Source organism: Meles meles, chromosome 5 (genome assembly GCF_922984935.1).
Source record: "Meles meles chromosome 5, mMelMel3.1 paternal haplotype, whole genome shotgun sequence".
In the NCBI taxonomy this organism is placed as follows: Eukaryota; Metazoa; Chordata; class Mammalia; order Carnivora; family Mustelidae; genus Meles; species Meles meles.
Window position 1 is genome coordinate 133,792,075 of NC_060070.1, and position 12,220 is coordinate 133,804,294.

The 12,220-nt window shown below is 48.2% G+C and overlaps 1 long non-coding RNA gene across 1 annotated transcript in view; it reads right to left on the reverse strand.

The window, feature by feature from the left end:
* The window catches only part of LOC123942705, a 36,536-nt gene extending 29,559 nt beyond the window's left edge, over positions 1 to 6,977 (reverse strand). The window contains exons 1-2 of the long non-coding RNA XR_006818461.1: positions 6,871 to 6,977; positions 1,013 to 1,227 (exon numbers count right to left, since the gene is read on the reverse strand). This is a non-coding gene — a long non-coding RNA (uncharacterized LOC123942705). The remainder of the gene's footprint in view (positions 1 to 1,012; positions 1,228 to 6,870) is intronic.
* Positions 6,978 to 12,220: the final 5,243 nt, after the last annotated feature.

A 12,220-nucleotide genomic window follows, 5' to 3' on the forward strand; every position in this document is an offset into this window, starting at 1 on the left:
CTTCCTCTTCTGTCCTATGCTTTAACCCCCAGCACCCCGGAAGAGTCTGAAGCCATGGCCTCTGGGCCATGGGGAAGATGAGCACATTCCCATCCTACCATTCCTTACCCAAGAAGAGGGCTTGACTCTAAGTAATACTGACATTCTCTTCCCTGCTGTATTTTGTTCTCTTTGGGTGTGTAAGATAGGACTCAGACCCATGCATCCTACAGTAAAATGTAGGTGACTCACTAAGAGCCAAGAATGGGTGTTTAAGCCTAAATGCTGATCCCCGATGAACTTCTAGACCCCCATTCCTGAAACATCAGCCCAAAGAGGGAACGAAACTTTACAGAAAGAACGTGACACATAAAATGGGTCCCTGCCCAGAAGAGCTTACACACCAACACATATACGGGCAGGAGCGAAACATGTTTTTCCCATACGGCATGTTGCTGAGATCTTGCGCTTAATGGTATAAATCTTCGTAAATCCTCCAGATTGAAAGATGAATTGAGGGGAGTTGGTGTGTATACCAGGAGGTATTTCAGGCCGCCTGTGCATAATGTGACAAGCCCAGAGACTCATGCTCCGAGTAACTGCGTGGAGGGTCCTGCCAGGACGGGCAGGCGCTGCTGCTGTGAAGGATGTCTCCTTGGACTGTCCTCTCTGAGAGCCACTCAGCCTGGGCAGCACCTGGCCCATCCGACCCACAGCCCACCACGTATCTTCTCTTTCTAAGAAGAGCATGCCAGACAGGAGTTTTATTGAGACCAGGCTTGAGTTAAGATCATGTTCACAGCACCGACACCAACCTGGGCACACAGAGTCTGTGCTCAGTGAATCTGTGTTGCATGAGGAAATAAATTAATGAATGCACCTGCAGAAAACAGCCCTCCTGAGAGAACTTTCCATACAGGACCAACATGAGATGCATCCTTGGTCACCTTTATAAATGAGTGTCTTATTACGGCACACTCATCACGCGTGATCACTGAGTTGTCGCTGGTCAAGCGGAAAGAAACTTAGATACCTGCTAGTCTGTCCATTTCCTCTTCCACGGAAGGAACCTGATGGATTTCACCAAGCAGGGAACGTCTTCATTGTTTGCCAGAAGAGGACCTTAGTAACCTGAAGGCAAACGATGTCCACAAGCCAGCGTAAGGACCACAGAAAATCTGGCCGGGCCTATTGTTGGTCTTCGGTGTGCAGGTCTTTGGGCTGTAAATCCTTGTCTTGTGGTAAATTCTGTAAGGTTAGAGAGTATATTCATAGGGGAGAAAGAGATCAGTTTGGATTTTGGGGGGGAGAGGTTATAAAGATACACCTAGCATCAAGCAATTCTTTTAAATTCCTTTCACTTTTTTTTTTAAAGATTTATGTATTTGAGAGAGAGAGAGAGAGATTGAGGAGGGATGGAGGAGAGGGAGAGAGAGAGAAGCAGTCTCCTCACTGAGTGTGAGAGCCCTACGTGGGGCTCAATCTCATGACCTGAGCTGAAATGAAGTCGGTCACTTCACCAACTGAGCCACCCAGATGCCCATAAATTTCCTATAAGCTTAATATTCACTGAGTAGCTCTTATGTGTAACGTGCTCTGTTAGGGACTCCAGAGGGATCCAAGGGTGAATTCAATATCCTTGCCCCCAGAGGCTCTTGATTTCATGAGAGGACAGACAAAAAGGTACAAATGATCCCAATACACCCTGACACAGGGTAGACTGGGGCACCCACTATAACAGAGGAACAAGGCTCCAAGAGCAAACAAAGCAGAGGGATATGGGCCCAACAGGTAGAGAGGAAAGATGCCACTGGGCTTGAAGTGTGGATGGAAATTGAACAGGCCGATGGAAGAAACCAAAGGAACTGCACATGAAGGAATTAGCTAAAGCAATGGATGGAGAGAAGTTTTTTTTTAAGATTTTTTTTATTTATTTGACAGGCAGAGATCACAAGTAGGCAGAGAGGCAGGCAGAGCGAGAGAGGGGGAAGCAGGCTCCCTGCTGAGCAGAGAGCCCGATGTAGGGCTCAATCCCAGGACCCTGGAATCATGACCTTTTAATCTTTTAAGATTTTACTTATTTATTTGACACAGAGAGAGAGACACAGTGAGAGAGGGAACACAAGCAGGGGGAGTGGGAGAAGGGGACCAGGTTTCCCGCCAAGCAGGGAGCCCAGTGCAGGGCTCGATCCCGGGATTCCGGGGATCATGACCTGAGCTGAAGACAGACGCTTAGCGACCGAGCCACCCAGGTGCCCCAGAGGGGAGTATTTTTTATTTTGCTCCCACCGTGTTGGACACTTTAAAGTAGAAGCATTTATTACTCATAGCTAGCCAGGGAATTAGATTCTTCCATTTTCTTTTACTTGGGAAGATTAATAAGGAGCCAAGTGAGGAGCAAGATTATATAACAATATGGGGCAGAGCCAGGATTTAAACCCCCGAGTGGCTGACTCCTCTGTCAGTGATTTTTGTACCTCAAGAGGCCACCTCCCAGGGAGGAGGGAGACAGCGGGCATATTCCGGGGACATGAGCTCAGCATGGCTGGTTTCTGGAGACCAGGGGAGGAATCCCACTTGAGGGAGTGAAGGAAATGATAAAGGAGGGAGGCAGGCAGGCGGAGGACAGGCTCAGGGCTTCATGACTGCTCCTTCCTTAAGGCAGAAGAAATTAGGATGCGTTTCAAGACTCAGGGCCGAGCAGAAATGGGGGTTCCAGTTAGCAGATGTGATTGTGCAGCAAGACGGCAAAGAAAAGACATGACAGTGAGAGGCACAGGCGGAAGGCTCAGCCTTGGAAAGAATAAAAAAACCGGTCCTTCCCCAGAGCCTGGGGGGAGGGGAAGAGAGGGAGACAGGATCTCTGCTAAAAGGCAGAAGGGAAGAATGAGGTCCTGGCAGCATGCAGAGTTGGATTTCTCAGCCAGTCCTGGGGACGAGGTCGGTCCTGGGGAGGCGAGGCGGGCAGGGTCAGGCAGGGCTGGAGCCGAGTGGAAAAGATTCGGAGCAGCTGTTGTGGCAATCCGATAGGGAGCTAAAAATGGAGCTCAAGGAAGATGGCCGAGGGCACAGAGTCCGACGGCGGCCACGGGCCGTGGGTCCGATTACTTCGAGAGCTTGGAGTCTCCTCCATAGAGCGCGGGAGTCTGGGATCAGGAGGAGATGAGAAGACATGCCAGAAGGACAGGTGGGGAAGGGAACGGGGTACGTTTGAGGACTTGGCCAAAATGGCTCCTGGGCCACCGAGGACTCCAAAGCCAATGGGGAAGAAGGGAAGAGATGCCACCAGCGTGGGTCCAAGATGCCCCAAAAGGGGGAGGGCTCCGGGGACCCTGGGGCCGGCCAAGAAGAGGTTCAGCAGGAGGGAGGGCATGGGACCATGGGAGGACACGGGTCATGGAGACAGAGGGCATTCCAGAGAGGCAGAATCCAAAGGTCGAGGCTCCTGAGGGGTGAGGAGGTCCAGGGTGCGGTTGAGCACTGCGGAGAGAGATGCAGGCCCCCAGGAGGTGAGGGAAAAGGATGACCAAGGGATGCCCCGCAAGCTCAGCAGGGAGGGAGCAGGAGGAGGGCAGGGAGGGAGCCAGGTGCTGACACCATCTGCCAAGTGCCCAGCAAGGGAATGGCTGAACGCCTGCTGGACACGTTCAAAAGGGCGAAAGTGGAGTCACCTTAGGAAAAGGGAAGCTCAGCTCGGTTTCTAGTGAAATCATGTCACAACAAGTGCTGTTCCCCACATCACCCCGGAAAAGGTACGGCTGTTCCCCACATCACCCCAAAAAAGGTACGGCTGTTCCCCACATCACCTCAGAAAAGGTACGGCTCGTAAAAGAGGCTTCGCAGGCATCTCACAAAACAGATGAGGCACAGTAGGAAACCACACAGTGCGGAAGGAGGTGAGGGCAGGGAAAGGGTGTGCAGTGCTAAGGAACAGTACCGTGGGGGCCACTGCGGGGGGGGGGGGGGGCGGCGGATGCAAAGCTGAGTTTCAGAATGAGAAGGCACCCACTCGTCTGACACTCTGCCTGAAACAAAGCCAACCTCGCCATCTCTCTGGAGTCCGGAGCTCGACCCAAAGGGCCCAGAGGCAGAACAGCCGTATTGACAGCCGACATCCCAGACCCAGACCCTCCCACCCCTGTGGCTGGCTTCTTCATCAACTTGAACGCCAGCTTCACCTCCTTGACTTGAAAACAGGTTTGACCCCACCTGGCTTCCACTTGGTCCTCTCTTCAACACAGCTTTAGACTCCCCTAGAACGTCCACACCAACCCTGCGCGTCCCCACCGGCTGCGAGAGAATGTCCCATAATGGCTAACATTTGGTAAGTGCTCAGGACATGCCTGGCACTGATTCCTTTTCTAACATTTCCACCACAAACTGTCCCACTGCTGCTTAAATACCTCCAGAGTCCGGGAACTCACTCCCCATGATACAATCCATCTTGCTGCTAAATGGCTCTGTTGGAAACTTTCCCTTCCTGGATCCATGTTCTCTCCTTCACAGTCAGGCAAAACAAACCACATTCCTTTTCCATCTGATAGGAATCTGAAGACAGCCATCATATTCCAACAAAGCCTCCTCCCTTTCAGGAGAAATAGCTCCAATTCTTTATATCTCTTCTCAGGTTCCCGCACCGTCCTGCCCACTCTGCACGAAATGTGGTCCCCAGCAGCAGCAACGGCAAACTCACAAAATGCCAGCTCTGTGCAGCCGCTGTCTAAACCCTCTGTGCATACAACCTCACTGAATCCTCACACCAGTACTGCGTGCTGTTGTTGCTACTGTTATTATTCCCACTATACAGATGAGGAGACTGAGGCCAAGAGCAGTCCTTAACTTGCCCCAGGCTGGTTCCGGCAGCAGCAGAGCCAACAGTCAAGTCCGGGCCATTGGATGTGCTCATAACCCCACGCCAGCAACTCTCAAACTTGGCTCCCATTGGAATCTCCCTGGGAAGTTCTAAAGGCTCCTGAACCCTGGGATCCAGCCCTAAAGATTCTGCTGTTACTGGGCCAGGGGTTGTCTGGGCATCTGACCTTTTCAAAGGTGCCCAGTGATGCCAGCGAACAGCCGGGCTTGACGACTGTCCGCGCTGACACCACGGCACCCCGGGGCAGCCTGGCCGCCGCAGGGTAGACTCAGATGAGAGGGGAACGATGGAAATTTCCAAGCTCCCCTCATGAAGGATAACACAGGGACAGGCCCAGACGTGGGTGACAAGAGCCAGCCTTGCAGGAAGGCTAAGTAAACAGTCACTCAGCTGGTGTGAGTTTGGAGGAACTGCGAGGCCCTCATTCTCAAAAAAAAAAAAAGACAAGCGAAAGAAGGCACAAAGACCTCTCCTGACAGGACACTTGGCTACAGGGGCTTCTTCTGGGAAGGACTTTGACCGCTGACAAAGCCCACCTTGGGCACAGAGCCATCATTTTCTCAAAGCGACAGCTTCTTCCCACGGTTCCCAACAGCCCAACCCCGACCTCCCTTCAAGAGCTGGAGGCTAGAGAGGGGCCACCCATCCTTCCTGCCCCCTACCCTCTTGCACTGACTTCATGAATTTGTTAGAGAAAGCGCTGGGGCTGCGGACACGGCAGCCTCGGGGCCCTGCCTCCTGGGTGTTCACGGGACACTCTGCACTGGAGCTCTCCTGGCCCTCTGCTCTCGGCTTTCCTGTCCCTCCCCAGGTACTCTCTGCTGACCCTAAACCCGGATCATTGCTTTTAAAGCATGAGGGGTTTTCACTGGCTAAAGACTGCTCCAGATGTTCTCTGGTTGTTGCTGGAAACTTCCATGTCTTACAGTTCCTTGGACTTGCTCTTGGCGGTATGGGCCACAGCGTGAGGGCACAGAATGGGGGCCTGAACCCTGATCAGCATACAGGGGTGTGGCTGCCCTTTTCCTCCCTTCCAGCTGCCTTCCCCCCTCCTCCCAGAGCCAGCCCTGCAAACCTCAGACAGCCATGGCAACCTGAGTGTGAATAAAAGAGAAACTACCCTCACCCTCGAGCCCTATTAATATTTAATGCAAACATCTGAATGCAAATTGACTCCACTTTTGTTTTATTCCTTTTCCTCCACATCCCTCTCTCATGTGGACTGCCTTTCTTGCAGACAGGGCTAGGTGAGGTGCTTCCCTCTGCCAGAAACGGGGAGACCCACCACTGCAGAGAGCAGCGTAGAGACAGGACTGAGTATGGTTGGAGCAGATCTGAAAGCTCCAGACTCCACATTTTTAGAATATTTCCCAATGAGAGTGCATCTCAGGGACATTGACTCTCTGTGGAGGTCACAGTGACTTCCGGGAGTCTCAACCCCAGTGAGGAATTATGCAAACAAGGATAGAATATTAGTAGCCTGGAAGACCCTAAAAATAATCTGCCCCCAAACCTGTAAATCCTCTTTTTCTACCACTAAGAAACAGCAGATGGTTCAGCAGACAGCTTTGTTCCCAGCCTTCTACAGTCTATGAACCAGGCTATTTCCTGGTCTGTGTTGCAAGACTGAGAGGTTCACAGGGCTTAAAAGGGGGGTATTAAATTTTTAAAAGAGCACAAGAAAGGCAAATGTTGATATAGACATATTTAATTGCTTGGGATGGCAAAAGAATAAGTAGGTGCTTGAGGAATAAGAAAATTGAGCAGATATGGAGTATATTAATGAATTACTTTAATTTCTTGGGACTGGCTAGAGGCAATACTTTTGCAGAGACGGAAAGGACAACAAAGAAGTAGCTCCAGGCTACTCTTTTTTCTTTTTTTTTTTTTTCCTTTTTTAAGATTTTATTTATTTATTTTTCAAAGAGAGGGAGAGTGCGCAAGCACAAGCAGAGGGAGTGGCAGGCAGAGGGAGAATCAGGCTCCTTGCTCAGCAGGGAGCCTGACACGGGACTCACCACAGCATCCTGGGATCACCACCTGAGCTGAAGGCAGACACTTAACGGACGAGTTACCCAGGAATCCCAAGCCTGTTGACTCTTGATGCATTGTTTTTGTGCATCTCTCTGGGTGTATACTTGTGCCTGCACACAGACACAGATCTGGGAACTGAAAGTAGTTCCTCTTTCATAGGAGGGCTGTGTGTTTGAAGAAACGATGGACCTACGGGACAGGGGCCAGAGACCAGATCTGTTAACGGAGTTCTTCCTACATCCTCCCTAAACATCTATGGGGACAAAGATGTAATCATTCTTTGGGAAAGGCTTTCTAGATTCACAGATGGGTACCCAGAGCAAAGAGATTTAGCCAGAGAGGCTACGTGGCACACCCAAGGTCACACAATGAGTCAGGGAGGTAAGCCATGCAGAGGATCTCCTCGCGCCGACCGCTCTCCCCAGCACAGCTAGTCACGTGTTCACGCATTCATGGCACGTGCTAATTACCCACTGGCACGAGCCTGGGATCCTGGTGGAGGATCTCAGCTTCCAAAGGTCCCTCAGAAGGGTTCCACAGCAACATCAAGCTGGGAAAACAAAACCAGGCAAAAAGAGAGAAGGCCAGGACAAGAACAAAATGAGGCAGAGATCCAGAGGTGATTCTCAGATTGTTGGATCTAGAGGCTCATTTTTAAATTAGAAAAGATAATCAGTAACCAAGGAGATTTATGCAAATAGGAACTGAATGTACATTCTTGATACTTTTTTTGCCGGGAAGTGAGGGAAGGGAAAATAAAACCAAAACACCTCGACTTATTAACCATAGTAGAAGGGATCTGGGGCGGACATGTGCAAAATACGGGCATGTCTGCGGCAAGGAAAGGATGTCTGAAAAAGGAGGCTAATGGCATCGGCGAGAATAGGTGATATTTCCTTCCACCGGAGGCTCGTTGTACAGCGAGACCCAGCCGAAGGGGTGCCTAACTCAAGCTCTGAGAATCATGGAAACAGCAGATGCCAATCTTTGGTGAGGACCTATTTCCTCTGTGGTGTCGTGGAATCACACCAGGTCGCCAGACATTATTTGAAATTCTACATTATCAAGGCCCTGCATCACCTCCCTTGGTCGTTGTAAGGAATTCATGACGTCGGAAGAATTCAAGGAGAATTTTAAGTTTCTCACATGAAGACAGTATGAGAACTACACGATGATAATCAGAAAAATAATTGTGGCTGGGAAGAAAAGGGGCAGGAATCGTATGCGGTTTGAAATTCTTTTCTACCCAATGATATTTACATCAGGAACACGAAAATTATCTTTTGGGAATGCCTATTCTAAAAAAAGAAAATTCAGCCAGCTCTTTTGTCCTAGAATAGGACGTCTGTAGAGACGTACAGAAGATACTGAGATTCTCAACCTGAGGGCCAGGACTCTGTCAGAGGTGTGACAGAATTTGCAGACAGGATGGGTGACAAAGAACATGTAATTGGCATGGGGCACCTGGGTGGCTCAGTGGGTTAAGCCCCTGTCTTTGGCTCAGATCATGATCTCAGGGTCCTGGGATCTATCGGGCTCTCTGCTCAGCAAGGAGCCTTTTTCCTCCTTTCTCTCTGCCTGCCTCTCTGCCTGCTTGTGATCTCTCTCTCTGTCAAATATGTAAGTAAAATTTTTAAAAAACACATAACTGGCACATTTGTCAACAGCAGGTATGGTTTTTTTGTTTTTGTTTTTTGCTTTATTAACAGCAGGTATATTTTAAAAGGTGTTAAAAAAAAAAAGGCAAACAAATAATCCCACTGATTAACTGACTATTCGGAGGGCGGTCAAGCCCAGCAGAGTTCCCATCTTCTGATGGGAAATCTCAGGTCCCTCCCAGACCCAGAGCAGCAGAAGCTGCGTTTTATCCAGAACCCCCAGGTGATTCATATACACGTAGAAATTTGAGAAACTTTGAAGACCCTTTACTGTGTGTCAGCCAACAAATTCCTCCCGAAGCCCACTACAGGGTACTGGAAAAGGAGTTTCATTACCAACGAGGATATGGGAGGGTTGGGGAGGAGGAGGGGCAGCTAACAAATGCCAAGGGGCTTTTCCCAGCAGAGCCTCCTAACATAAGCTGCCATCCTCCTTTTTTTTTAATATTGTATACTATCCTAACTATTTTAGGTATTTTGCATTACCATGTGTGACAAATTCAATCAGAACTTTGCTATTTTCTTTTAAATTCTGGAATGTGACACTTGGCCAGGGTTTCTTAGCAGTTGTGAAGGTACACGTCTTTATCTCTCCCTATATAGGACCCATCTACACTCTGTGACAAATTTATAATCAGCAGGATTGGCTTTTGTCACTTGTTATCCTGTGACCCCATTTACATGTGCAAACAGAGCCCACCTGAGAATCCTATCGTGGCTGTGTAATGGCACATCCTGGCCAGCACGCTGGACTCCTGCCCGACTTGGGGGCATTTCTAACCCCCCACTATTACAAATGGTGCTGTGAATTGCCATGCACATTACTGACTTTCCCCCTTTCATGTGATTTCCCTGGGGATACATTCCCAAATGGATAAGGCATGGTTCCTGATTTCAAGGATCTTTCATGAGAGCGTGGGACCCACACGTGCCGGGTCATACAGTTGGGCAGGGGCTGGACAGGGGAGGGCAAAATGCTGGACACTCTGCCCTCAAGGTGCACGAACCTCTCCTCTCCTCCCTGCCCTGAGCTTCAGGCTGCTGGCCTTTTGGGACCCTGCCCTGGCGTCCTGGCTTCCATGGTGCTGATGAGTGGGAGGCTCCAGCAGGAGACAGGAGAATGAGGAGAGGAAGGACACCCTCACCGCCAGGCCATGGGGTGTCAGCTTTTTTGCTCCCTACAAAAGCTTCTGTCAGGAGCCTTCTTTATACCCCAGGAACCCCTTCTTTTCCTTTTCCCTTCAGGCTGAGAGCCAGCTGTGGTTTCCCTTATGCTAGCCCTGAGGGCTGTGCCTTTCCCTATTGGCTTGCTGTCACCCTGCCTACCCCTTTGTAAATGGTCTGTCACTGCGTTCTCCTCAATGTTGTATTTAGGTTGCACCTTCTGTTTGCTGCCAGGAGCCTAAGCAGTATTTCCAGAGTGCTGCAGGACCACTGACAAGGGACTCGAACCAATGGGAAGTGGGGGTAAGGCAGGCTTGCCAGAAATGTCTGCTAAGCTGGAACCTAAAAGGCAAGGACAAGTTACTGAGGCAGGGGGGCGAGGAGGAGGGGGTGGAGGACATAGAACGTACAAAACAGAGAGAGTAAGGTGACCCCGACCCTCCAGACCCTCCTAGAGATTCAGGATGGTTAAGGCATGGGAAGACAGGCAGTGGGGGAGGAAGGTGATCTCAGAAGCTTCTGTAAATTAGGCTACATCTGTAAGAGCTTCATGTAGCTCCTCAAAGTTATGCTCAAAGACTTTTTAATGACCTAGTTCACATTCATTCAACAAATAAGCTCCTTGTGTATCTGCCAGGCACTGTGTTAGGTACTAGAGTTCCTGATCACATACCTTAATCACACAAGAAAATGCCGACAACAAAGAAGGCAAAATAATTGTTTATCTATATAGATGCTATAAAAACAGGAGAAAATACAGGAAAGTGTCGATTGGAGTTATCTTGAAGGGATGGAATTACTAGTTGTTCTTATTTTTTTCTTTATATTTTTCTTTTTCTTCCAGGTCAGCTTTATTTCCTCCAGGTCAGATTTTTTTTTATCAACATTATGTTTTTCTTTCTAAGATAAAAATTATTTTTAAAATAATGATTTAAAAAAATAAAATTTTAAAATGAATTATTTTTAAAATTTTGTCTTAAGATGATTCTTTCTTTGTAAAAGATGAAAGCAACTAATAACAATTGGGAAATACGTTGTGTGTCTTATTCAGTAGTTTTCACCCAGCTTATAATTCACAGGTGCCTATCAAATTCTGTCTTTAAGGAAACAAGTTCTTGGGTCTTTAACAAGGAGTGGTAAGCCAAGGGGATTACACGGGACCACCCACATCTGCTTCTCAAGCTCCATTTCCTACTACCTCATTCACCTGGGCTGGCCTGTGACTTCAGCTGCGTTTACATCCGGATGCTGCTGTCTGCTCCACAGGTTTCTACCCAAAGCCTGGTGAGGGATATCATGGGCTTCCACTCTCAACCCCACCCTTGTCTTTCAGGCTCACATTGACATTTGGATTGATGACAGCTAGTAATGTGCTCTCCTCACCCTGCTTTTACTTCCTGCACTCTACCTGAGTGCTCCCGCATCTCCTTCAGAAATGACATGCTCACCTCCACCCCTCATTGTAAGGCCCCGGTTTCTGTCATGCGGTGCCCTGCCCCATGGTGTATAAATGACATCTTCAAGCTGACACCCTCCAGGGCCTCCAGAGGGTATAACAGGTTACCCAAGTTTGACATCCATTGTGAACTGTGGTATTTTCATTGCCAGCTGATAGCAGCAATTTTTAAAGTGGGGCTCTTAAAAGAACAACCTGATGGGTGGGGGGGGGGGTGGGTGAAATAGGTGATGGGGATTAAGGAGTGCACTTGTCATAATGACCACAGGGTGATGTATGGAGGTGCTGAATCACTCTACTGTACACCTGAAACTAATCTAACACTGTGTGTTAACTAACTGGAATCAAAATAAAAATTTTTTAAATTAAAAAAATTAAGGCAAATAAAATAGAGTGGGGCTCTTAAAGAGAGATTTATCTAGAGAGGGGCAAATATTATTAATATTGGAGAAAAACAGACAGTTGCTAAAATTCAGGAGCTAATCCTGATTTTTTAAAGTAGGATAAAAACCTACTTAACAAGATCCAACAACAAACACTGAAAACAATGAAATATCCAAGCTATTCCATTCAAATCTGGACTAAGACATACACATTCTTCCCTCCTCAAAATTATTCAATTTACTTTTACAAGTTCTCACTAATATAACAAAACAAGAAAATTAACTTAAGAGTATAACTTTTAGGGGCGCCTGGGTGGCTCAGTGGATTACGCCGCTGCCTTCGGCTCAGGTCACAATCTCGGGGTCCTGGGATCAAGCCCCACATCGGGCTCTCTGCTCTGCAGGGAGCCTGCTTCCTCCTCTCTCTCTGCCTGCCTCTCTGCCTACTTCTGATCTCTCTCTGTCAAATAAATAAATAAAATCTTAAAAAAAAAAGAGTATAACTTTTAGAAGAAATAAGAATATATATAATGACTGTACACCTAGAAGACAAAGAGTCGATTTTTAAAACCTACTACAAGTACTAGAATTTGACAATGTAACTACATATAATACATACACAAAATACAAAAGTTCTTAATTTTGCTAGCAATAACCAGTTTAAAATGGAAAC